A 26198-nucleotide genomic window follows, 5' to 3' on the forward strand; every position below is an offset into this window, starting at 1 on the left:
TTCCCTCACTGATTCACTTGACTGTACCTTCAACACTTTTAGTGTAATTACGACGTATTCCTTTGATCTGGTGTTTACTGTAGATGTGTCACGCCTAACTTGGTGATACATCCTTGTGACTGCTTCTTCTCCATCTCATCTGACTTCTTTGTAAGTCAATGTGGTATTACCTCTTGGTAGGTCCTGGGTTGCCCTCTCTGACTTCATGGTAAGCCCTTGCGTCCGTGTCTTCCACTAAGTGACGGACCAACCATTTGGTCTCACTCTCTCAATGACCAATAATTAATGGCTCACTGAGTCTTCTCCATCTCTCGTTCACACTCGTTGGCTAACCAACTAAGGCCTCTTGATCTAGTAGACTTCTTCACTGTACTGCATCCGTATAACTAATGACTGACGCTACAATATGCACCCACCTTATATAGACGTTGGTTGACACAGCTACGTAATCTCCAGAAATAACAATGACATACTCCCACCTACGCGACAGACATTACATACAGTGGTGAAATAGCCCGGAGGCGGCTGACTCTCTGAGCGCATATTCTAAATAAATACGATAACGTAGCCATGGCGCGGCGATGACTTGGCAGAATCGCCACTAATCTTGCACAATGTCCCAAAGTCACACCCAATCTCTGATATATACAACAATTCTCACTATACAGGTATTGAGTGTTATTCTACACATACGTATATATGCATACATCTAAGTACAATCTTGCAAGCAACAGGCAATTGCAAAATCGAATTAAATAAGACTGATAATTACAATAATAGTAACAATATCACAGATAACATAATAATAATAATAATACAGATAAAATAATAAAAATACAGATATCATCTTGTAACGGGATTTGAACCGTTACAGTACCATTAGGGGCCGATGACCTAGATGTTAGGCCCCTTTAAACAAGCATCATCATCATCATCATCATCATCATCAGGCCATTTTGTTCAGCCATGCTTACACATGTGACGTCACGATGTCATTCCAACTATCGATATCGGACATCGATTAGGATCGTACTCGGAACAATGGAATAGGAGAATCAGCTGCCGACAGTTCAAGCTTAGCCTTCGTATTTTAGATCACTTTCCTCCAAGAACTCCTGTCCTTTGACAATAATTGAAACGATGCCCAATAGACATGTGAAGGCATCACTCTGAATATCAGGCGGAGGTTACTAGCAACGCCATTAGCATCGTTTAAAATAAGAATAACACCACAACGAAACATGTAAATAAATAAATATCACATAGTTTGCCTAACTGAGCAAGCAGCATTGTTGCTGTTGAACGTGAGCGTATAGGCTATAATCCCAGTGTAGATAGAACATTCAGAAATTGGGTAATGGCATAAGTGCCCTCGTTTTGTAAATTATCTAATGGCAGAATAATAAGTGTCCATAGCTTCCTCTCAATAGCTGTCAAATTTAAAACTTTGATGAGATTCTTACGACCTTATTCTATAAAAGATGAGATATTAGTTAGTTCTTTGTATTGACTGATAGGCTCCTGGATGTGTGTAAGGAATTGTAGCAGTCACTATCAGAAGCTCTGGCGAATACTGTGCATAAGCTGGGTGTAATAATTCCAATATTATTCGAAAACAAACCTCATTTCTTTCTTAATATGGATATCCATATCACTATTAGAACTGAAAGCATCCTCTAATATATTCATGAGAAAAATTACTTGTATGTAAATAGATTCTTTCTTCTTCTTTGTCGTTTAGGCCTACTGAGGACCACGGGGCTCGTGCCTACTCTTCGGTAAAGTTGTTGCTTTCTTCTTCTTCCAATACTCCTTCATTTGCTGACTATGAGCCAGCTTTCTCTCCTCTGTCCACTTGATTCCTGTAATCTTCTTACTTGTAAGGGACGTTGGGAAAACACCGTGTCGGATGGCTTCACGGAACAGTATTACGTCACGAGTTTGTCCCAGTGGGATACCTAGTTGTTCCATATCCGACTTAACTGACGTGATCCATTTGTTCTTAGAAGATTCTTTATTATTATTATTATTATTATTATTATTATTCTAACCCAGACAAATGCAGCCTGATATAAAAACGCAATGTTGTCAATAATAATAATAATAATAATAATAATAATAATAATAATAATAATAATAATAATAATAATAATAATAATGCTGTGGGGGTTTCAGCCTGTTCCCCTATCGGGCGCGTCCCAGGTGGCGAATCGGGAGGCTCGCCGGACTTGTCCGGAGGGTTTGAGGGAAATAAAATACCTCTCGCAAACCAAAAATAGGCACAGCTCGCCAACATCTTCAGCAATCTCTGGAGCTCACTACCATGACACCATGTAACCATGACACCGACGTAGATCGATGTCCCCAATACTTTTAACTTGATAGCATGATGGAATCAACCTACAATATAACTACCCCAGGCCCTAATAGACATACTAGTTTTTCTCGGTTATCGGATTCTGGGGGACCGAGAACATCATGCGGGAATGTATCGGAGCTTCCCAAATCTCTTCGCCCAAAATGCAAAACTTTCTTTGGTAGTCTAAACATCAACACACTTCGGAAAACTGGGAAGTTAAAACAATTAACAGACATGTTAGATAACTTAAACATCCCAATTTTAGCACTTCAGGAAACCAGATACACGGATGAAAATCATTTTGACTCAGGAAATTATAGAATTTACAAAGGCAAGCCAGCAATCTCCCTTCATAAGAGACCATTACAATTTGGCACAGGATTCGCTGTAAGAAGAAACATTGTAAACTCAGTACTTTACTTTTCTTCGCCTTCTGAAAAAATTTCAACACTATCCATTAAATCAGGAAACAAAGCTTATACATTACGTAATGCGCATGCACCCACCAATAACTACAATCGAAAAGATACACAAATGGTGGAAGACTTCTGGGAACTGCTAGAAGAAACTACAGCCACAATTCCAAATCATCACATAAAAATTCTATTAGGAGATTTAAATGCCCAAATTGGTAGAGAAAAGAAATTCAGGACCACTGTAGGACTATACCCAGCGCACAATAGAACTAATAAAAATGGAGAAAGATTAATTGATTTTTGCAAAACTTTTGATCTCAAATTAATGTGAACACATTTCCGGGCGCTTCCACACAAGAAAACAACCTGGAGATCCCCAAATTTTCACTTGGGAGAATTTCGACTAGATCCTGTGGCTATTTCCAAGAAAAATCCAAAATAAATTATGAATGTTAAAGTTAAAAAAGGGATCATTGACTCTGACCACCATCTATCCTTAATCAAGGTCAAATTTCAACCAAACAGGTCCAAACTTAGAATACCAAAAAACCTGAATGTCGATCCGGAATTTCTTAAACAGAACACTAGTACTTTCATTGAAAGTATTCCTACTCACAATCCTTCGAACTGGTTAGAACTCAAAGACATACATTTGAAGGCTTCTTGAAATGTTGGCACACCACCCAGGGAACGCAAACATAGGTAGTGGAATAAAACCTGCGACAAAGCCATAAACTTTAGAACTGAAACTTGGTAGGAATTCTCCAAAATACAGAAACAAACATAAAAAATTATCAGGTCTGAAAAACGCAAATACGAACACTACAGATTGGCAGAAATTGAACAAGATTTTACAAAAAACAATACACGAAACTTCTACACAACTTTCAGAGAAGAATTATCAAATTATCAGGCACCTGGTCTTTGCTTCAAACGCCCAGATGGCACATTGGAAACGAATAATCAAGAGAACTGCAAACTTCTAGCAGTTTATTTCCAGGATCTTTTAAACTGTGAATCCCCTAAAGAGCAACTCACCTTTGAAAAACCGTTATCTAATAAAGATTCAGAACCTCCAACACTCGAAGAAGTCAAAGAAATAATCCATGGACTCAGAAATAACAAAGCCCCGGGAGAAGATGGTATAATTTCCGAAATGCTGAAGATAGGAGGTGACAGCGTAGTCCGGAAAATCCACTCGATTCTAGAGAACATCTAGATCACTGAAGAAATTCCGGAAGATTGTAAATGCGCGCTAATCCATCCACTACACAAGACAGGGGATAAATCGAACATAAATAATTATAGAGGAATTAGCTTGATGGGCCTTGCTCACTAGACTTGAGAAACAAACAGACCATCTAATTGGTGAATACCAGGTAAGTTTCCGAAAAGGAAGATCTTGTACAGAACAAATCGTTAATCTCAAAATTATCCTCCAAATGCGCAAAACCAGACAAACAGTCAGTACTTTTGTAGATTTCAGAAAAGCATATGACTCTATAGACCGTCAAGCACTTTTCAATACTCAAGAAGAATTTCAAGTGGATAAAAAAAACAAGAGAATCAAACAAACATTAACTGGCACTACTTCAAACGTTAAATTCTTAGGCGAAATATCTGAGCCTTTTACTGTTAACACCGGGGTCCGTCAAGGGGATGGTTTATCGCCGTTACTGTTTAGCTTGGTATTTGAGAAAGTAATCAGGACCTGGGAAAAGAAAACTAAAGGAATAACCCTTGGAAGACTACGTAAAGACAGAATTCACGTGATGTCTGGCCTTTGCTGATGACATAGCAATCCTTTCCAATAATAGGCATGAAGCAATTCATTCCATTGAAAAACTGCATTAAATTGTCATCAAAACGGGAATTCAAATTTCTTATGAGAAAACTCGGTACATGGAAGGAGCCTCACGGTACTTATATGGACAACCTATGACAACTAAATTCGGCAAAATTGTTCAAGTAAACCAATTTAAATATTTGAGAGAAATTATTCAGCCCTCTGGTTTAAACCGCGAAGCAAATAAAGAAAGAATTTCCAAATTACAGAAAGCATACAGGATCACTTGGAACAGGTATAAGAAAAAAATCAATATATCGGAATGCAAAACTTAGACACTATAATACAGTGATCAAACCTGAAGCGTTATATGCCTCAGAAACCTTAATCATTGGTGGCGGATCTTTAACCAAAGACATTGAGAAACAAGAAAGGAAAATTTTACGAAAGAATTTTGGCCCTGTTTGTATAGGTGGAATATGGAGAAAAAAATTCATCCCAGGAGATATATTGTCATTCTGAAAAAAATTCTCGCACTTGAAATTTGAAATTTTATGGACACATTATCAGAATGAACACTAACAGGCTAACTAAAAGAATTCTTAACCCGGCCCTTTCGTCTAAAACCAAGAACAGCTGGCTTCGTGAAATTGAAACAGATCTCCAGGAAATCAACATCTCAGAAGACATTGTACAGGACAGATGTAAATTCAGAACCAAAATCGACAATCACCACTTTGAAGACAAACCCAACACCAGAGCTACTATAACTTGGACAGAAGAACGAAGGAAGAAGCTCAGCGAGAGGATGAAGAGATTTTGGGAGGAAAAGAAGACCAACACATCAGCTAAGCAAGTCCAACCGTGCTCCTGAGTAGGGCATAACGATGTAAAAAAAATGCTGTAATAACCGACACTAATTTTATACACAACTTGTGGTTTTGCACAAGTCTCAGAAAGTTTGTGTTCTGAAGTAACAGCTGCTCGACATTTTATATCAGGAATTATTTCGTTTTAATTATAAAAAAACTATCTAGTACAGTACAAAAACTAAGCGTACGATTTTTAAAGCTGCTATTGGACATATGAGGAACGCTGACGGGAAATGTTTTTCATGACCTCGTAGCACAGTTTCTTTGAATGCTAATGACAGGAGGGAACTTTACTGTACATGCGAGGTGTCGACCTGCATCATCCAATAATACAGCACCGGATATATAAAGATCACAAAACGACAACCACCCCGATCCGACGAAAAGTTACCTTACAAAATTGATAATATTTTTGTTGTAAACATTCTGAAATTTATCAAGAATTTAAAAAGCATCTCAATGTATATTGTGTTAACATTTGGATTCGATCGGATGACGGGTTTTGGAGAAACAATGTCTCAAAGCTGACAGGCACATTTTGCGTTCCACTTGCCTATAAAAAAAAATGTTAAAATATACATATAAAACTCGAGACCTAAATGACCTAACGTGAAACGAAACAAGGAAACTGATGGTGCTATTGGATTTTCTGTAGGCTCAAGTGCACACGTAGGCATGTGTCATTGGCCAGTCTCCCAGATGTTAAGGCTTGACCAGTTCATGCCAGTTGTTCTTGTTCCTGCTCAGGCTTTGTTGTTGTTGTTGTTGTTTAACAGGTCATTCGCCTCTTCCCTCTGATTCGTAGTCCGATGATTTTGTCCATCACTAGTTCTTCACTATTCGCTCTATCTCTAAGCCTTCTGCGTGCGTCAGTCAGTCAGTCACGCTTGAACCGCTCTGATCTGTAGTGACCATTCTCCACTTTACACTTAATATTGTCACATGGATTGACGTGTTAGCTAGACTGTAAAATTTTATGGAAGTATAGGAGTAAATGGTTCGTTTTGTGGTCACCACTTTCTTTACTCCCTGAGTGAGTCACGTCCAAGGTTCACATTTGAAAATTAAATTCTTTAATCCACAGCCTGTTTCTAGTCTTTCGACCGGATCAGGGATGGAATGGATGAAGCCCCCATCTAGCGGCGAGGAAGGAATTCTGCCGGCTGCCAAAGCCTGTCGCACTCCTCTGGGGCAATGATTGAGTGACAGATGAAATTAAGTTATATTGGAGTGTGTTGTTGGAATGAATGATGAAAGGGAAAATCAGAGTACCCGGAGAAATAACTGTCCCGCCTCCGCGTTGTCCAGCAGAAATCTCACATATAGTGGATACGGAGACCAGCGGTGAGAAGCTGCCGCCTGAGCCACTCGTCTGAAGGTGCAAGGTGTTCTTTTACGTGCCGTTGTATCTTCAGATACGCTTGGCTCAAATCTGTCACAGTCTCATAGGCCGCAGTCCTGCTCGCGATATGCGGACTGGTTAACCTTGGTGGGTGTGCTGTTCCGTGTTGTCTGGAAGTCAGCTGAACTCCACCTCTACCACGCAAGTTTCACATTTCTCAAGATGTCCCTTCTTACAGTCGAAGATACTAGGGTTCCTGGTTAAATTCTCAATACTTTAGAAATCATTGACGGACTATCGGCGCGTCCCATAAGATACAGCGTTATCGCTGTTTTCCCTCGGAGTTACAGAAGTAATAAATGTAGAAGTGGCTCTTCAGGTTTTTTAGTGGAAGCTTCCTCCTCTAGAGTGACCACTCAACATACACAGCATTCATAAAGAAACGAAAGCTTTCTGGAATTTACTAAATGTGATATGATATGATTATGATAATGCGTTTACGTTCAAATGACTATTGTTAACGCAATTAACGTGCGGTTGTTAAGATCCCTAAACATGCGCAAGAGTTTCAATTTCCTTGAGGCAGCGCTTCTACCTGGCACCGATCTAACTGCTGAAATGTTTGCTGTCATTAACTACCTCACGCCATTCAGTTGGTCTCTAATCCAGCAGTTGGCAGGAGTATATTCGTTGTGTAAACATACACCTTTTCCTTTCTGCTGCAAGTTGCACCACTCTTGGACTCTACTCACTTTTCTGGCGTCAGTTGTTTCTAAGCGAGGATGTTGCAAATTGTCAGATGGAGGGAAATTGAGGGATTGTAGTAAGAATTATTTCTTCTCTCAGATTTCTTGTAACATGGATATAGAGGAAAGTAGCTTATATCGGATACCTTTTTTGTTTCAAGATTATCACAGGTGCGTGTCTATGAATAGTATAGATTGGTTCTGCAACTATTTCTCTACATTATAAAATGTAATTCATGTTCACAAAGTACACATTTCTCATTCTTCTTGTTTCCGAATTTGGCCGCCTATGGACCGCATTGAACCTAAGGCTTTCTCTTATTATTCTTCTCCCAGAACCTCTTCATTCTTTCACTTCTAATCTTCCTTTCTTTCACAGATGACTAATTTGGGTCTACATTTTGATGGTTTCTCCTGGAATGTTTTGATGCTGTCCACTCGGCTTCTAAATTCTTCTCTGTTGTGAATCATATCCGTTGTAAGTCCACTTTCTATTGCACCTCTTTTTACCTCTTCTACCCACTTCGTCGAAGCTTTCAGTCCAGTGATGTACTTGAAAATTTTCTTAGTTAGCCGTTTCTCATCCATTCTTTCTAGAAGCCCATAGAATTTTAGCCTTCGCCTTCGCTTTCGCATGGAGACAGTGATTTTTTCGGTGTATTTGTAGAGTTAATCATTTTTTTCTATTCCTCCACTCCCCATCAGCATTTTTCCATGGTCCTAAAATTTTCCTTAAGATTCTCCTCTCTTTTTTTTTCCGAGATCTTGAAACTCGCCTTTTTATTCATTGTTAGGCTCTCTGAAGCGTAGAGACCCTCTGGCTTTCCCACTGTGCTGTAGTGGCTAAGTTTGGCCGTGTAAGATATTGCTCTTTTGTTGTATCTGTTCTGGGTTAACCTGTAAGCTAATTTTAGTTTTCTAATCCTTGCCCAATTTGCCTCTTTATCCAATCCATTAGGTTCTATCCATTCCCCTAGATATTTAAATTTCTCAGTTCTTTTTACAGTCCCATGCTTCACTTGTAAGTGTCTCTCCCCTCTATGTCCATATTCCATGTACTCCGTCTTCTCATATGAGACTTTGGGGCCCGTTTTCTCAGCAAAGTCATGTAGAGGATTCAGCATAATTTGAACATTTTCTCGGTGGTGAGCCAAGAGGGCAAGGTCATCTGTGAAAGCCAAACATTTAATTTCTAAGTTCTGTCCTTTCCTCCCTAAATGTATTCACTATATTCCTTTTACTTCCAGAGCTTTTTCCCAGGTTCTAATTATATTTTCTAGAACAATGTTAAAGAGAATTGGTGATTAGACTCTCTAATACAGAATTAAACAAGAAAAATATTGATATAACTCATTTTGAAATAGGCCTATCGGTTCATTTGTAGGAAATTTGTTTGGAAGGGCAATAGGAGGTACATTAAGGGAAACGGGGTTATCTAGGGAGCGGTGATTAAGGGTACAGAGATCTGCAAGTCAAGTAGGGATGACATAAAAATGTTAGTGTTGAACTGGAGAAGTATTGTAAAAAAAAAGGAATACAGTTAAGTAATTTAATAGTTACCAGATATTGTAATAGGAGTTGAATAATGGCTGAGAAATGATATATTGGATGCAGAAATTTTCTCACGGAACTGGAGTGTGTATCGTAGAGATAGTATAGGAATGGTGGGAGGGGAAGTATTCTTTCTGGTGAAAGAGGAATTTGTAAGCTACGAAAAAGTTAAAGATGACTAACATGAAATTCTAGGTGTAAGGCTCATTTCTAAAGATAATAGGCAATTTGATGTCTTTGGAGTGTACAGACCGGGAAAGGGTAGTGCTGACACGGATTCAGAATTGTTTGATAAGTTTATCAGCTATGTGGGAAATGACGTGGAAAGGAATGTGATTGTAGCGGGAGATCTGAATTTACCAAATGTCAATTGGGAAGGTAATGCGAACGACAGGAAGCATGACCAGAAAATGACAAATAAGCTAATATGGGAAGGACAGCTGAGTCAGAAAGTGACGGAACCAACTAGATGGGAAAATATCCTGGACGTGGTTTTGATAAAAAGAGGAAAGCTCTATAGAGAAATCGAAGTAATAGACGGATTTAGTGATCATGAAGCTGTTTTTGTCATAGTTAAAAATAAATGTGATAATAAGGAAGCTTTTAAAAGTAGGACTACTAGGCAGTATCATATGGCTGATAAAGCAGGCATGAGGCAGTTTAAAAAAGTAAATATGATCGGTGGAAAACGGTAAATAAGAATGTAAACAGACTCCGGGATGGGTTTAAAGAAATTGCTGAGGAATGTGAAAACAGGTTTGTACCTTTAAGGATGGTAAGGTATGGTAAAGACCCACCTTATTATAAAAGCGAAATAAAGAGACTAAGAAAGAGGTGCAGGTTGGAAAGAAATAGTTAGAAATGGCTATGGAAGTAAGGAGAAATTGAAGGAACTTACTAGGAAATTGAATCTAGCGAAGAAGGCAGCTAAGGATAACATGATGGCAAGCATAATTGACAGTCATTCCAATTTTAATGAAAAATGGAAGGGTATGTATAGGTTTTTTAAGGCAGAAACGGGTTCCAAGAAGGGCAATCCAGGAATAATTAATGAACTAGGGACGTGTGTATGTGAGGATCTTCAAAAGGCAGAGGTATTCAGTCAGCAGTATGTACAGATTGTTGGTTACAAGGATAATGTCCAGATAGAGGAGGTGACTAATGCTAAAGAAGTATTAAAATTTACATATGATAGCAATGATATTTACTAAAAGATACAAAAGTTGAAAACTAGAAAAGCGGCTGGAATTGATAAGATTTCTGGGGATACGCTAAATACAGTGGGTTGGGATATAGTACAGTACCATGTCTGAAGTACTTATTTGATTATTGCTTGATTGAAGGAGCTATACCAAATTAATGGAGAGTTGCTGTAGTAGCCCCTGTGTATAAAGGAAAGGGTGATAGACATAAAGCTGAAAATTACAGGCCAGTAGGTGTGACATGCGTTGCATGTAAGCTATGGGAAGGCATTCTATCTGATTATATTAGACATGTTAGCGAAATTAATAACTGTTTCGATAGAAGGCAGTTTTGTTTTAGGAAAGGTTATTCCACTGAAGCTCATCTCGTAAGATTCCAGCAAGATATAGCAGATATCTTGGATTCAGGAGGTCAAATGGGCTGTATCGCGATTGACCTGTCTAAAGCATTTGACAGGGTAGATCATGGGAGGCTAATGGCAAAAAATGAGTGCAATTGGACTAGACAAAATTACTGAATGGGTTGCTATATATTTCTAGAAAATACATCTCAGAGAATTACAGTAGGCGAAGCTTTATCTGACCCTGTAATAATTAAGAGGGGAATTCCGCAATGCAGTATTATTGGCCCTTTATGTTTTCTTTTATATATACATGATATGAGGGAGTGGAATCAGTGGTAAGGCTTTTTTCGGATGATGTTATTCTGTATAGATTAATAAATAAGTTACAAGATTGTGAGCAACTGCAAAATGACCTCGATAATGTTGTGAGATGGACAGCAGTCATTGGTATGATGATAAACGGGGTTAAAAGTCAGGTTGATAGTTTCACAAATAGGAAAAGTACTCAGTTTTAATTACTGCGTTGATGGGGGTGAAAGTTCCTTTTGGGGATCATTGTACGTATCTGGGTGTTAATATAAGGAAAGATCTTCATTGGGGTATCACATAAATGTGACTGTAAATAAAGGGTACAAATCTCTGCACATGATTATGAGGGTGTTTAGGGGTTGTTATAAGGATGTAAAGGAGAGGGCATGCAAGTCTCTGGTAAGACCCCAACTAGAGTATGGTTCCAGTGTATGGGACCCTCACCAGGATTACCTGATTCAAGAACTGGAAAAAATCCAAAGAAAAGCAGCTCGATTTGTTCTGGGCGATTTCCGACAAAATAGTAGCGTTACAAAACTGTTGCAAAGTTTGGGCTGGGAAGAACTGGGAGAAAGAAGACTAGCTGCTCGACTGAGTGGTATGTTCCGAGCTGTCAGTGGAGAGATGGCGTGGAATGACATTAGTAGACGAATAAGTTTGAGTGGAATTTATAAAAGTAGGAAAGATTACAATATGAAGGCAAAGTTGGAATTCAAGAGGACGAATTGGGGCAAATATTCATTTATAGGAAGTGGAGTTAGAGATTGGAATAATTTACCAAGGGAGAAGTTCAATAAACTTCCAATCTCATTGGAATAATTTAAGAAAAGACTAGAAAAACAGATAGGGAATCTGCCACCTGGGGGACTGCCCTAAATGAAGATCTTGATTGATTGATATTTCAAATGGTTCAGAATTTTCACCGAAAAAATTGACTTTTGATAAAGTTCCTGTTAGGTATTTGTTTTATTAACATTCTTGTTTTCCTGTCAATTCCGAATTCCTCTAGGACGTTAGTCTAATTACAAGTCAGTTTTTTAAAGTATCAAAATTGGATTCCTAATATGAAGTGATGGAGGTTCCTTGCTTTTCTAAGATATACATAAATAACGACAACTGCAGACAATTACTCAAAATAATGCATTTATTGAACAGGATGGATGTGTGCACAGACTCGGCGGTTTGGGTTCAAAATCCGACAAGTTTACATTTTACTGTTCGTGTTTAAGCATTCTTATTTTCTTTTCCCCACGTTTTCTTTCCCTGCACACATTTCGCACAAAAGTGTGTGCCCACTTCAAACATTACCTACACCTTATTCAGGTCATTTCCGGTCAGTCGTTTGAGAAAAGTCCTGTACATCTTCGTCATCCTCATTTTCGGCTCCCCACTCGCTCTTTTCTTTGAGGTGATAGTGGTATTCTTTGATTTCTGCAACGTGAGCTGACCTTTGTACGGCGAACTCGCACGATGTTCTAGCTCTGGACGAACTTTTCTCCCAGTGTGTTTGGCTGTTCAGTCATCGTTGGTACTGTATTTAAATATATATTTAAAAATATTTATTATTATTATTATTATTATTATTATTATTATTATTATTATTATTATTCAGCTAGTAGTCCTTTTTTCACAGTGAATAAACTGAAATCATTCTAGTAACATTCATACCAAAAGGAACAACGCGAGTTTCCTAATATGGGTTGCCCCATAATACGACATCTATCCCATAACAGGGAACTTGCCATATTGAGTTACTTTCAGCTAAAGTAGAATTGCAGTTAGGCCAAGATCTGAAGCAGCAACTGATAGCTTCATGTCTTACCACCACTCAAAAAGAAGATTGTTGCGAACCTTCCTATGGGTGTCGGCAAAGACGTCAGTATCAATAAATGAACTCGAGGAGCCAATTTCTTCCTTTTGGTCTCACGCAACAATGCGGGAGCGCTTTTGTAGTCTCAACGCTACCTCCCGGCTCAGGTATTTAAGTGCCCCGTAAAAGGAATCGCCCCATGTAAGGTCACTTTCCTCTACTCGTCACCTGAGCTTAATAGTACCTTACAGATGTTGATGTGCGCTTCCTAAGTGGCGCAGTGGAGTCCCAACCCCCGTCCTTATTTTTTTCCCTTCACTGTAGACCATTCCATTAGGGATGTCTTCAGATATTTGAATAATTACCTTAACAGCACTTCGTATTAGTATGTGTGTATCAGCAAGGAATACTTTTTCGGAATTTTGTATGGTTTGATAGTTGATGGAGGGTATTTGAGAGATGAGGATATAAACGAGTTTTTATTGTAATTTCTGATCAGGCTGTAATAGTGAAGAAATCAATTTATTTACTTTTTTTTTTTAAGTTCCAGTGTAGGTTGGAAAATTATTTAATTCATAGTGGATGTTCGTTTCGTGTTGCAAACTTGGTATATCATAGCTCTTAAATTCAGCTGGGTCTTCGATTAATTTTTCGCGTTCGATGCAGATTGCAGTAGATTTCATTGGGTTAATATAAAGTCCTATTTCTTGAAATCTCCTTGAATTTTTTCGACAGCTCAAGTGCTGCCGTTCGACTATTGCGTACAAGTCATCAGCGAAACTCATGGTCATTAAAGATGGAAGATGGGGTACTAAAGCGTCTTTGAAATACAATCTGTCCGTAGATTGTAATGACAGGGAGATAAAGCAGACTTTCCGGTTACAGTTTCTATTTTGGTAGTGTTTTCTATTTGGAGATAAACTGTTCATTTCTTCAATTTCTCAGAAATTCCTAATATTCTGAAGGTCTCGAATAAGTACTGATGCCCAACATTGTCAAACTCCTTTCACTATTATATCAGTTTGTTCAACTTCGCAGAATTTAAAACCGAATCGAGAGTAGAAGTATTGATTCATGTACCGGCTGAGGATATAAATCCCCGTTGTGGGTTAAAAGCGACGTTAAGTCTTAGGCGTTTATAGAGAGCTCGCTCGTACGTGGCTAACAGGAAAGATGTGAGCTATGTCACTTTTAATAACTCCAACGATGACAATCAGGTCCAGGTGAAGTGTCCGCGATTCTACTTGTTGCAAGCTGTATTTCATCTTTGGATCATTACCCGTGTCATTGTAAACCGTTTGTGTAACTGCACTAACATCTGCGGGATCATTTTCCCTCACTGAATTATTTTCATGCAAATAGCCATATACATGTTGAGAATAATTTATCAGACATCATTCATTGTTTTCATGAAAGACAGTTCTAACTGCTCTTCTGTGTTGATTGTGGAATTAAAAATTGTGTTAATTGTTATAAATATTTACTCGGCCTTTTTTTTCTCTTTCCCTACTAACCGTCCCTTGGGGATTTAAACTTTGTTTATATTATTTTCTGTATTAACATACGATTTTTTGTGCGTATCGTAAAATTTCGTCGTCGGGTGCTTAGGCCCAAGCAAAAAATGAATAGCAGTGGATAGAAACTTCACAAAGTCTTCTACAAACAAGAAAATTCAGAATCATAGGTATCATGTTTTAGTTTCCCCCTCGAGATCACCGTTTGGTGTTGGTAGTTGTTTCGTTCTATTTAGTTTCAAGATTGCTGTCCTTGTTCTGAAAATGTTCCTAAATTAACTTCAGCACATAGCAGGAGCATCAAACCATCAAGTGAGTATCTGTCTACTCACTAACCTTGTTCGGTGCTCATTCGGATGTGCGTTTGAGATATGAATAGTAACCCCTCGAGTGGACTTCACCCAGTCTGAGGGTGATTACCTTTGTCATAAGCCAAAATGTTTGAGTCCTCCATCTCAGTGCATGAATTGTCAGCAGAGACAGGTAAAGTTCGTATGTAATCACCAGCTGATCATTCGAGTGAGCACTGTAAGTAAACAAACAAATATGGCTTCCCAGACTTTCAACTCGAATAGATCACATAAAAGGTTAATTAAACCAGAGCTATCGTATATAAATAACAATCGCAATCATACTGTGCTGAAAAATACATCACTTAAAATAACTGTTATCCTTGGCTGATAAGTTCTCCACGACCTGAATAAATAAATAAATAAATAAATAAATAAATAAATAAATAAATAAATAAATAAATAAATCTGTAAGAGTATAAATTCAGAGGCTTGCAGACTGAACGCTGAAAGGCATAACAGTCTATAATGATAATGTTATGTATTTATCGAATCCCACTGTCGACAGCCCTGAAAATGGTTTTCCGTGGTTTCTTATTTTCACACCAGGCAAATGCTGGGGCTGTACCTTAATTAAGGCCACGGCCGCTTCCTTCCCACTCCTGGCCCTTCCCTGTCCCATCGTCGCCATAAGACCTATCTGTGTCGGTGCGACGTAAAGCAACTAGCAAAAAAAAAAGTATTATTTATTTATCAAAGTGTGTATAACAGTCTGTTTAGATGTCTTCCGTCCCGTGGGCTACTGTCTTATTAAAGGCACTGCAGTATTTTACGCTGAAAAATCTGTTCACAGCTACGTTATTATCAAATGTTGGTTCTAGAATCACATTGAAGAGAACGTCTAATCTGCTACTCGTTCTCATTGACACTATAAAATATGTAACGCCTGAAATGATCTAGAACAGTGTAATTTTGTGAGGATATTCCTAGTGCAGAAGCTGGGAGACCTCGTCTTTGTGAGGAAATTACACAAGCAGTAATAGGTTGCTGTGAATCTTGATATCGACTGTTGGTCTTTTCGGTGCTGATGATACCGTCTGATCCCATCGAGAGTTGTTACATATTTTTGTGGAATCAGAGATTCTTTCGTTTTGTCTCTCCTTTAATACAGCCATAGACCACGCATGAGAATTAGCAGCCTGCAGTTAGCTCAGATCATATTACACTGATTTACATCTAATATAATTACATCTGACATGTTTACTGTTTCTAGTGCAGTTTTTCATGCTGATATCAAATCCGAAAACCGTTCTGCTCTATCAAGTCATGTTTTGAAGATGTTGACAAAGTTTCATTATTCATGAACAGCGTCCATCTAGAACTGTTTCAATTGATTTTAGTTATTTTTCATACAAAGCCGAACAATCTCATTTGCTCCTTTTTTATTGCCAATGAGAGTGGACATTATGGCGTCCAGAGGTTGCATAAATTTGCCAAGTTTGTTTTGCTACGTGTGAGGCTGTGTAACAAACAAATCCAATATGCGGTACATTTGCACTAACCCTACCTAAGCCATGTTCATTAGTACCTCATGTAGCAGTCAATGCTCTAGTGAAACTTCTGTCTGTGATTTGTTTTCCTTGATACAATGTTAAACATGTGTAAATGTCATTAACGGCGGGTTATAAGAGACAAATGGTTTGCATGTTCTGAATCAACATGTTTGTTGTTTTAGATACAACATTATCCGTAGAAAGTCAGTGTTGTTATTGAAAATGTTTCTGTTTTTAACTTGAGTACAATTGTGTGGATTGAGCTTTAATTTGATCCAGAATCTCGTCCAAACAAGGGATCATTGAATAAGACATTATTCCGATCTTGAATATTTGCAGAGTTATTGTCTCCTTAAAACAACCCCCGCCACCCTGTGTTGAATATTATCTGGACATTTCTCACAGTGAGGATAAGGCGTATTTGTGGTGCTGAGTGCTGAACCGAACACACCTAGGCGCCCCCTAGATCCCTGAGGAAAGTCTGGCAGATCATGTATTTTCTAATTTTAAACAGAGGAGGAGCTTGCATACCAGCTGGAGTCATTCATGAAGTGCTTCAAGTGCCACGCCCAAGGGAACCACTTGTCATGCTCTCCTTCTCTCTCTTTCCAGATGCAGTTAGCTGTGCTCCTTACATTTGAGGATTGAAGGTAAGACCACCGACATTGACTAAACTTTAAAATGGAGGTTATAGCACCAACAAAGATCATGCATTGTGATTCAGCTAAGTTCTGATTCGTTAGAGGTGTAGATATTCTGTTTTCAAATTCTTAAACTGTATTAATGGACTCGTAAAATACTGTCCTGTTCCTCTCGATCATGCACGTAATTACCGCGAAACAGGTAGTAACTTTGTTCTTTTAAATGGAACTATACTACTTTCACCCATTACAAAAACTAAGAATCGAGCGACAAATTCAGTGATTTACTTACTTTGCAAATCAGACGAGTACTTTTGGAGATATTAAAGGATTTCAGATGTGTGGGTATTAGAAAGCAATGCGCCACTCGCTGTCCTCCATACATAGCATATTGTGATGGTATTATGCTTGTCAAAATGTTAAGAGTCGTTCACAACAAACAAAATGGGCGAGTTTTGTTTCATGTTAAATTTTAATGTGTAAATTACAGTAATTCAATTCAATAAGGCTATTCACCGCTACACATGGGAGGATCCATAATAGACTGTCTTAACCGACTTCGAATTCAGGAAATCTATTCGGAATGTACGAGTTTTTCACGGATTTTTCGATGATACAGACCACTATCTGATCTGTAGTGAACTAAGTATCTCTAGGCCTAGGGTAGAGAAAGTGAAATCTGTCTGCAAACGAATAAAGGTACAAAATCTCCAGGACGAGGAAATTAGACGGAAGTACATGGATATGATTAGTGAGAAGTTTCGAACAGTAGACAGTAAGCAGGTTCGGGATATAGAAAGAGAATGGGTGGCATACAGGGATGCTGTAGTAGAAACAGCAAGGAAATGCCTACGAACAACTGTGTGTAATAATGGGAAAAGGAGAACGTCTTGGTGGAATGCTCATGTGAGAGCAGCTTGTAAACGTAAAAAGGCATATCAGAAATGGCTCCAAACAAGGGCTGAGGCAGAAAGGGATTTGTACGTAGATGAAAGAAACAGAGCGAAACAAATAGTTGTTGAATCCAAAAAGAAGTCATGGGAAGATTTTGGTAATAACCTGGAAAGGCTAGGTCAAGCAGCAGGGGAAACCTTTCTGGACAGTAATAAAGAATCTTAGGAAGGGAGGGAAAAAGGAAGTGAGCAGTGTTTTGAGTAATTCAGGTGAACTCATAGATCCCAGCGAATCACTGGAGAGGTGGAGGGAATATTTTGAACATCTTCTCAACGTAAAAGGAAATCATCCTGGTGGTGTTGCAAACAGCCAAGCTCATGGGGAGGAGGAAAGTGTTGGTGAAATTACGCTTGAGGAGATGGAAAGGATGGTAAATAAACTCCATCGTCATAAAGCAGCAGGAATAGATGAAGTTAGTCCTGAAATGTTGAAGTATAGTGGGAATGCAGGGATGAAATGGCTTCATAGGGTAGTAAGATTAGCATGGAATATTGGTAAGGTACCTTCGGATTGGACAAAAGCAGTAATTGCACCTATCTATAAGCAAGGGAACAGAAAGGATTGCAACAACTATCGAGGTATCTCATTGATTAGTATACCAGGCAAAGTATTCACTGGCATCTTGGAAGGAAGGGTGCGATCAGTAGTTGAGAGGAAGTTGGATGAAAACCAGTGTGGTTTCAGACCACAAAGAGCCTGTCAGGATCAGATTTTCAGTATGCGCCAGGTAATTGAAAAATGCTACGAGAGGAATAGGCAGTTGTGTTAATGTTTCGTAGATCTAGAGAAAGCACATAACAGGGTGCCAAGGGAATAGATGTTCGCTATACTGGGGGACTATGGAATTAAAGGTGGATTATTAAAATGAATCAAAGGCATTTATGTTGACAATTGGGCTTCAGTGAGAATTGATGGTAGAATGAGTTCTTGGTTCAGGGTACTTACAGTGGTTAGACAACGCTGTAGTATTTCACCTTAGTAGTTCGTAGTTTACATGGATCATCTGCTGAAAGGTATAAAATGGCAGGGAGGGATTCAGTTAGGTGGAAATTTAGTAAGCAGTTTGGCCTATGCTGACGACTTGGTCTTAATGGCAGATAGTGCCGAAAGCCTGCAGTCAAATATCTTGGAACTTGAAAATAGGTGCAATGAGTATGGTATGGAAAATTAGCCTTTCGAAGACTAAACTGATGTCAGTAGGTAAGAAATTCAACAAAATGGGATGTCATATTGGTGATACAAAGCTGGAACAGGTCGATAATTTCAAGTATTTAGGTTGTGTATTTTCCCAGGATGGTAATATATTAAGTGAGATTGAATCAAGGTGTAGTAAAGCTAATGCAGTGAGCTCGCAGTTGCGATCAACAGTATTCTGTTAGTAGGAAGTCAGCTCCCAGACGAAACTATTTTTACATCGGTCTGTTTTCAGACCAACATTGCTTTATGCCGATGATGTGGTACTTGCACAAGAAACCCGTCCTGAACTCCAGCATCAGGTTCAAACGTGGAAGGACAGACTGGCTGAAAATGGACTGCACCTCAATATCCAGAAGACAGAATACCTGGAATGTGGCCCCCAAACCAGAGGTACCATAAGTATCAGTGAAGAAGACCTGCAGAAGACCATGCAATTTAAGTACTTAGGATCCGTCGTCACCTCAAACTGTGACACCACTCCTGATACTCGGATGAGGGTAAATGCAGCTTGGCTCAAGTGGAGACAGGTCACTGGAGTCCTCTGTGATAAAAAGATGCCTCAATATCTAAAGGCAAAAGTTTATAAGAGTGTGGTACGGCGAGCAGCGATCTATGGGACTGAATGTCGCCCCATGACGAAACAGGAGCAAATGTTGACAACCATGGAGATGAAGATGCTTCGATGGTCCATGGGGCTGACCTGATGTGACCACATAAGGAACACGGACGTCCGGCAAAGGTTTGGTGTCGCGCCCATCATAGACAAAGTGAGGGAAGCCCGTCTCCGCTGGTACGGCCACGTCATGAGAAAACAGGACGACTCAGTTGCCAAAACAGCGCTCCACATCAACCCAGAGGGAACAAGACCACGAGGAAGACCGGCAAAGAGATGGACTGACAACATCAGGGCAGACATGCACAGTGTTGGCTTAACACCAGAAGATGTCAACGACAGACAGAAATGGAGGAGATGTAGCAAAGCAGCAGACCCTGCAAGTCGGGATTAATGCTAAGAGAGAGAGAGAGAGAGATTGCTTTACGGGTGTGAAAGCTGGGTGGACTCAGGATATCTTATTCATAAATTAGAAGTAACAGACATGAAAGTAGCGAGATGGCTGCTGCTCTTATCAAGAAAGCTAGCTTAGAGGCTAACATGTCGTGCTGGTTCAATTCATTAAAATTGGGACTTAAATGCAAAATGTTGAATATCTCGAAAACGGTGCGTCGTAGAGCAAAACAGACAAATTTTTTCTGCCTAGTACCTAGGTTCGCAGTATCAGGAACATGATAGTACAAGAAAAAAGTAGTCTAATGATGAGATCAATGGTTCGGTTCCTACTTAGCCCCTTTGGCATTGGCAGCTATCTAATTCTACAGGATGGCGGCTGCTCTTATGAGACTGCTTATAGGTGGGCCGGCGTAAGGTTGCACATGACAGCTGCGCACTGCAATGGCGCACGAAGCGATGTTGCCGCCGCAACAACAGCTGATTGCAAGACACGTGAGTTTTTAAAAACATGGAAGAAATGTTTTTAATATCATCGCGATGATACACAAAACAAATGAAATCCGCCGACAAAAATCGAACTTTCAACTCACCGGTTATTTATCACACAAAATGATACGAGATAAATATACTACGAAATTCTTATTATCGCGATGTTAAAATACTAAAGAAATCGGCCGACACGAATCTCACTTTGAATACACCAATAAATGTTAGAATAATATATACCGGTACTAACACAAAATATTTCAAGTAAAATCTATAAAATTTACGAAAATTCAGAATCCTTATTTTCATACTTGATTCATACACGTAGAGGCTCGATACCCTCCAGATCACTGTTATCACTACCGTCGCCTTCGTTGTCATTGTCATCATCGTCTAGGCAGATCATCAACTCCTGACAGTCACTGATGATGCCATGTATTGCCATTGTCGAGTTAATGAATGTTGCGACATGGCTAACTTTCTTCATCCACAAAGCCGCATCCATTCGAGCAATACTCTCCCTAAACAGTCCTTCAGTAATTGTGAAGGATTTGTTATTAGTGCGTACCGGTACGTAATGTTTTACTTCACCCCATACCGTACCAATTCATTGAGGTTGAAGTGACAGTGGTACGGCAACAACCTAATAACCTCGTGCCCTTGTTCCTTCGCTATCTCGTCGACTAATTTAGTCATACACATATGCGCTGGGATATTTCTTTACTGCAGCCATTCCACACCAACAGTTCTTTACTGATGCTCGAAGGAGGGGTCTTGTTCATTATTACGGAGTTGTAAGGTACATTGTCCATAACAATGACAGAAGGGACTTTGAGCTGTAATCATCGTACGGTACCGTCTTTTTCTATTGAATCAGCCTGGAAATAATTAATTCCTGTTACAGGAGATAGCTTAATTCGTTTCTTCCCGAAGTGCTGTGAAATAAGTCCCTACTATCAGTCCCGTTTCCGCTACTGCTATGTAGCCTACCCCGGTCCCTTTTTACATCTATTCTTGGAGGCGGACACCTCTCTGAATAACAGTACGCTTTGAAAGCCCTAATGTTTGACGTATGCGTTCCACAACATGATCTGCAGGAACAGAGAGACGGCTGTACAAGCGTACGAATTTCCTCTCCCTCTCATAAAACTCGCGAGTTCTCCGCACTAATTCTAATGCCTGACTATTAAGGGACACACCGCCACGGCGCAAAGAATTATCACTTCGCGTTTCATGACTGTGTTGTCGTTTCCGAGACATCGCACTGCATTCGTTAAAATGAAACTTCACAATTATCTCACAATGAAAACAAAACTTTCATAAACGCGCGAATCACACCTGACCACGTGCTAGCGACGACATACATAACGGCAACACTTCAATGCGGTAGTCAAGCTAGTTATAGATGGCACCACTATACTACCCATATTGCCAACAACAATCAACTGAAAATAGTTCGTATTTATTTTGTGGCTCGCTTAAACCTTATAACATTTATTAAATGCTCATATTTGTGTAAGCAAATAAAAGATTATAAGCACTATACGGAATTAAATAGGAATTAACGTGAATAAAATGCGTAACTCTATCTGACATATAAAAAGTAGTAGATTGGTGATTCTGATTGATGGGTGACGTTCTTCATTTCATTTTTGTAGTGGTGCCAACATGACTTACAACTGTCAAGTGCAACCTTGTGCCGGCCCACATATAAGGGTGCTTGCGCAAGATGGCGGCTATACATAGCTCCTTATGAGACTGCTTAAGGGTGCTTGCACAAGATGACTGCTGCTCTTATCAGACTCCCTAGGGATGCTTGCGCAAGATGGCAGCGACAAGATGGCGGCTATACACAGTTCCTTTGAGACGGCATAGGGGTGCTCGCACAAGATGGCGGTTATACACAGGCTCTTATGAAGAAAGCTAGTACCGAGCTCGATAGCTATAGTCGTTTAAGTGCGGCCAGTATCCAGTATTCGGGAGATAGTAGGTTCGAATCCCACTGTCGGCAGCCCTGAAAATGGTTTTCCGTGGTTTCCCCATTTTCACACCAGGCAAATGCTTAATTAAGGCCACGGCCGCTTCCTTCCCACTCCTAGCCCTTCCCTGTCCCATCGTCGCCATAAGACCTATCTGTGTCGGTGCGACGTAAAGCAAAGCAAAAAAAAAAAAAAAAAAAAAAAAAAGAAAGCTTAGCCTACAAGCTACTGCGCAGGATGGCGGCTGCCGTTATGCATACGGTAGATGGCAATTTGAAATTCCACGTGCTCTTCAAAGCTACGTTCGTTTTGACAGTGGCCATCTTTAATCACCGTGCTGCCACCGTGCTGCCATCTTCAGCTACTACCTTTGAAATGTGGTGGCGGCAATTTGAAAAACATTTTGCGTGGTTTTGATAGCTGTCGACCACCATCTTTAAACAACGGATCGTGCTGCTATCTTTACGACACTAAACCTCATCCTTATACATGTGGTGGTGGGTAATTTAAATTCCATATGCTTTTTTGACAGCTCCCATCTTCAATCGACAGAGCATAGTGCTGCTATCTTTACAGCACTAAACCTCATACGTCTAAAATGTGGTGGCGGGTAATTTAAAAAAGATCTACGTGCTTTTTTGACAGCTGTCATCTTTAAACAATGGGGGCTATACATAGGAAGTTCAAAATCCACGCCTACGTGGTTAGAACTTTGTGTTAAAATCTTGTAAACATAGCATAGTTATTCTTTGCTGAGACCTTCTGCTCGGATAAAAGAACTACCTGCAGAAAATTTTTGTAAAGAGGTAAAAAGGATGTATATATAACGAAATCTTCTGTACAGAACATGATTTTTCTACCGTGTAAATGTTCAGTATGAGTGGGAGGACGAATGAAAGTTTATGGGATCCCGAGAGAGAGAGAGAGAGAGAGAGAGAGAGAGAGAATGCTGAACAGGTCTTGTGAGTATTATGTAAATACGTTAACTGTATATAAGCACACTATGTAGATTTTAATTGTATACTTGAATATTGCAATTTTAAGTGGACATGGAGGCACTTTCATGTATGTGGAGCTCTCCAATCACCATCCCTAAATTGTGCCTACAATTAGTGGAAAATAAATAAATAAATAAATAAATAAATAAATAAATAAATAAATAAATAAATAAATAAATAAATAAATAAATAAATAAATAAAATTGATAATAATAATACACATGATGATGATGCTTGTTGTTTTAAGGGGCCTAACATCGAAGGCCATCCGCCCCTAAATAATACACATTTGAAACCCTTTAATATCTCCAAAAAGTGCTCGTCGGATTTGCACATCACTGAGTTTGTCGCTCTATTCTTAATCGTTTAAGTTGGGTGAAGTTAGTATAGTCCCATTAAAAAACTAAGTTGCTACGGGATTCTCGGTAATTACGTATACGATCGAGAGGAATAGACAGCATTTTATAAGTCCATTAATACAATTTAAGAATTTGAAAACAGAATGTCTATACCTGCAACGAATCAGAAGATATTTGGGGTGGAACACCGTGTATAGGGTGCCTCCGTTAAGACACGAGGATCGTGTAGGGGCATAAGGGTAGGAAATGAAAACCTGCGTTTGTTACGTTAATTAATGTGCCACACAAAACAATTGAAAATAAACTCCATGCATTTGTGAGCTCTTTCAAAAATCGAAAATGGTATGTGTGATATGACAATCGTCGGTGGCAGATGTGAGTTTAAATATATAAAAAACATTAAGTTATTGAAATGTTATATTTAGTATACACTCGCTTATTACCATAAGCTGTTAACTTTAATCAACTTGTTCAACATTCCGTGAAGTAATCCAACCTTATTTATCGTTTAAATATAATAAATTTACTGAAGCATTATTTACCGGGCGAGTTGGCCGTGCGGTTAGGGGCGCGCAGCTGTGAGCTCACATCCGGGAGGTAGTGGGTTCCAGCCCCACTGTCGTCAGCCTGAAGAGTTTTCCGTCGTTTCCCATTTTCACACCAGGCAAATGCTGGGACTGTACCTGAAGACCACGGCCGCTTCCTTCACACTCGTAGGTCTTTCCTATCCCATCGTCGCCGTAAGGCCTTCCTGTGTCAGTGCGACGTAAAGCAACTTGTAAAAAAAGAAAAACGAATATTGTTGTGATCACATTAACTACATACATAATTATAGACCGTAATGCCTTTCAGCGTTCATTCTGCAAGCCTCTGAGAGTCGCCTCGTTTAGTTCTATATCCAAATGCATCCTCTTAGCCAGTTCTACTTTCTTTCTTCCGTAAGCCCCATTAATATTGATAGCTCCCCATCGAATTCCATTTCGTTCGCCGTGTTGTTTCCTGTCAAATGGAAGTGGGACTCTGTTACTCCCATAGGTCCGAGGCTTGCTGAAAACGTTCTGAGCTCGGTGCTACCCTACTTACACATAGTCCAAGTGAGGATCTCCCCTCTAACGGGTTTGTATAGTCCTAGCCGCCTGAACACAAGGAGATGTCCACTCCCTTTTCCGCAGCAACTGGTATCCCGACTCTCAGGACCACTTAGGGCCTGTACTACGACAGCCAGATAAAAGTGCGGTATAAATTTATTTGCCAGTTTGGACATTTATCTGGAAGTTCGGTTGAAACCGCGTACAACGACTTTCGTTTATGTGCAATCTGGGAAAATATTCTCGAGTATAGCTATGCCGAAGTTGGAGAGGCTGTTAACGCTCTCATCGGGGACGCTACCGTAAAGAATCAAGATGGCTACTCATGAAGATTAATCTACATCTGCATGATGCTGTGCGAAATTAAGTTGTTAACAATGTAATTTATGTATATATTTATGAAGTATGTCATGCTTCCTGTCCAGCTATCACAGAATTCTAAATGATTTCCCAAGCTAGAAAGTTGTTGCTACTGAGTATATCAGTAGTACACACGCAGTTCATCGCAAGTTTCATGGGTAGCCGTGGTCGTTAGGGCAGCAAAGTTTGCTGATAAGCAGTTTTTCGTGGGTTCGAGTCCCAATGGTTTAACATTTTTTTACCTTGTAAATTGTAGTCGGTTGGGTACTAGAGGTGATAGCACACATTTCCTAATCATTAAAATGCGTGTCAAAAAGTGTGGGTTCTATTCGAAATCTATCCGCGACGCACATATGGAGTAAAGGTATACGACGTTGTTCATGGCGATTCGTCCGTCGAATGAGGATGTTAAGGAGGTTATATTTCTTTTACTTCATAACAACTTGCTACAAAAGTATTTACGCTAAAGTGAGATAAATGCTTGCCAGTTACTATTCCCACGTTGTATTGAAAAGAAAGAAACTAACTACTTATTCAATGAGCAAACAATTTTTGAATTAATAATAAAATTAATGATCCCACGCTGCATCAATGGCATTAATTACGAATATAAACTTTACTTTCGACGTAACGCGCAACCTCGTAAATAGTACTAGACAAAAAAGATACATAACATGAATCTTAACTTTTGCGTCCAGGTTACATTTATTTTCTATAACAGTTTGTTTCGTTATACAGTTAATTAATTTTAACATTTCTTCGTATGTGTATATTTCAGTCCTAATTCTGTTTTTGACCTGGACTTCCACATTATAGCTTAATAAGTCTGATATTGGACTATTCTAATACAATTTCAAAAGGAATAGAGCTAAACAAGCGAAAACACAAGGGAACACGTGTACCACCGCGCTAAATTTCACTATATTTTCAGTAACCTTATTACCAACCCAATAAAAATGTTACTACATCTTCCGCATTACAATACCGTAGTTGAAATCCGTTGGTAGTACGCAAGAAAATATTTAACTTCTAG

General features: G+C 39.3%; 1 protein-coding gene across 4 annotated transcripts in view; it reads left to right on the forward strand.

Annotated features, from left to right (window-relative positions):
- The window catches only part of Ypel (Yippee-like), a 377506-nt gene that overhangs the window by 233870 nt on the left and 117438 nt on the right, over positions 1 to 26198 (forward strand). For 2 of the 4 annotated variants that reach the window (XR_011018787.1, XM_067154922.2), the window contains exon 3: positions 16707 to 16744. The exons of the other annotated variants lie outside the window; for them this stretch is intronic. The gene's annotated coding sequence lies outside the window, so the exon portion shown is untranslated. The remainder of the gene's footprint in view (positions 1 to 16706; positions 16745 to 26198) is intronic. 4 annotated transcript variants of the gene reach the window in all.

The sequence above is a fragment of the Anabrus simplex genome, chromosome 10 (genome assembly GCF_040414725.1).
Source record: "Anabrus simplex isolate iqAnaSimp1 chromosome 10, ASM4041472v1, whole genome shotgun sequence".
In the NCBI taxonomy this organism is placed as follows: Eukaryota; Metazoa; Arthropoda; class Insecta; order Orthoptera; family Tettigoniidae; genus Anabrus; species Anabrus simplex.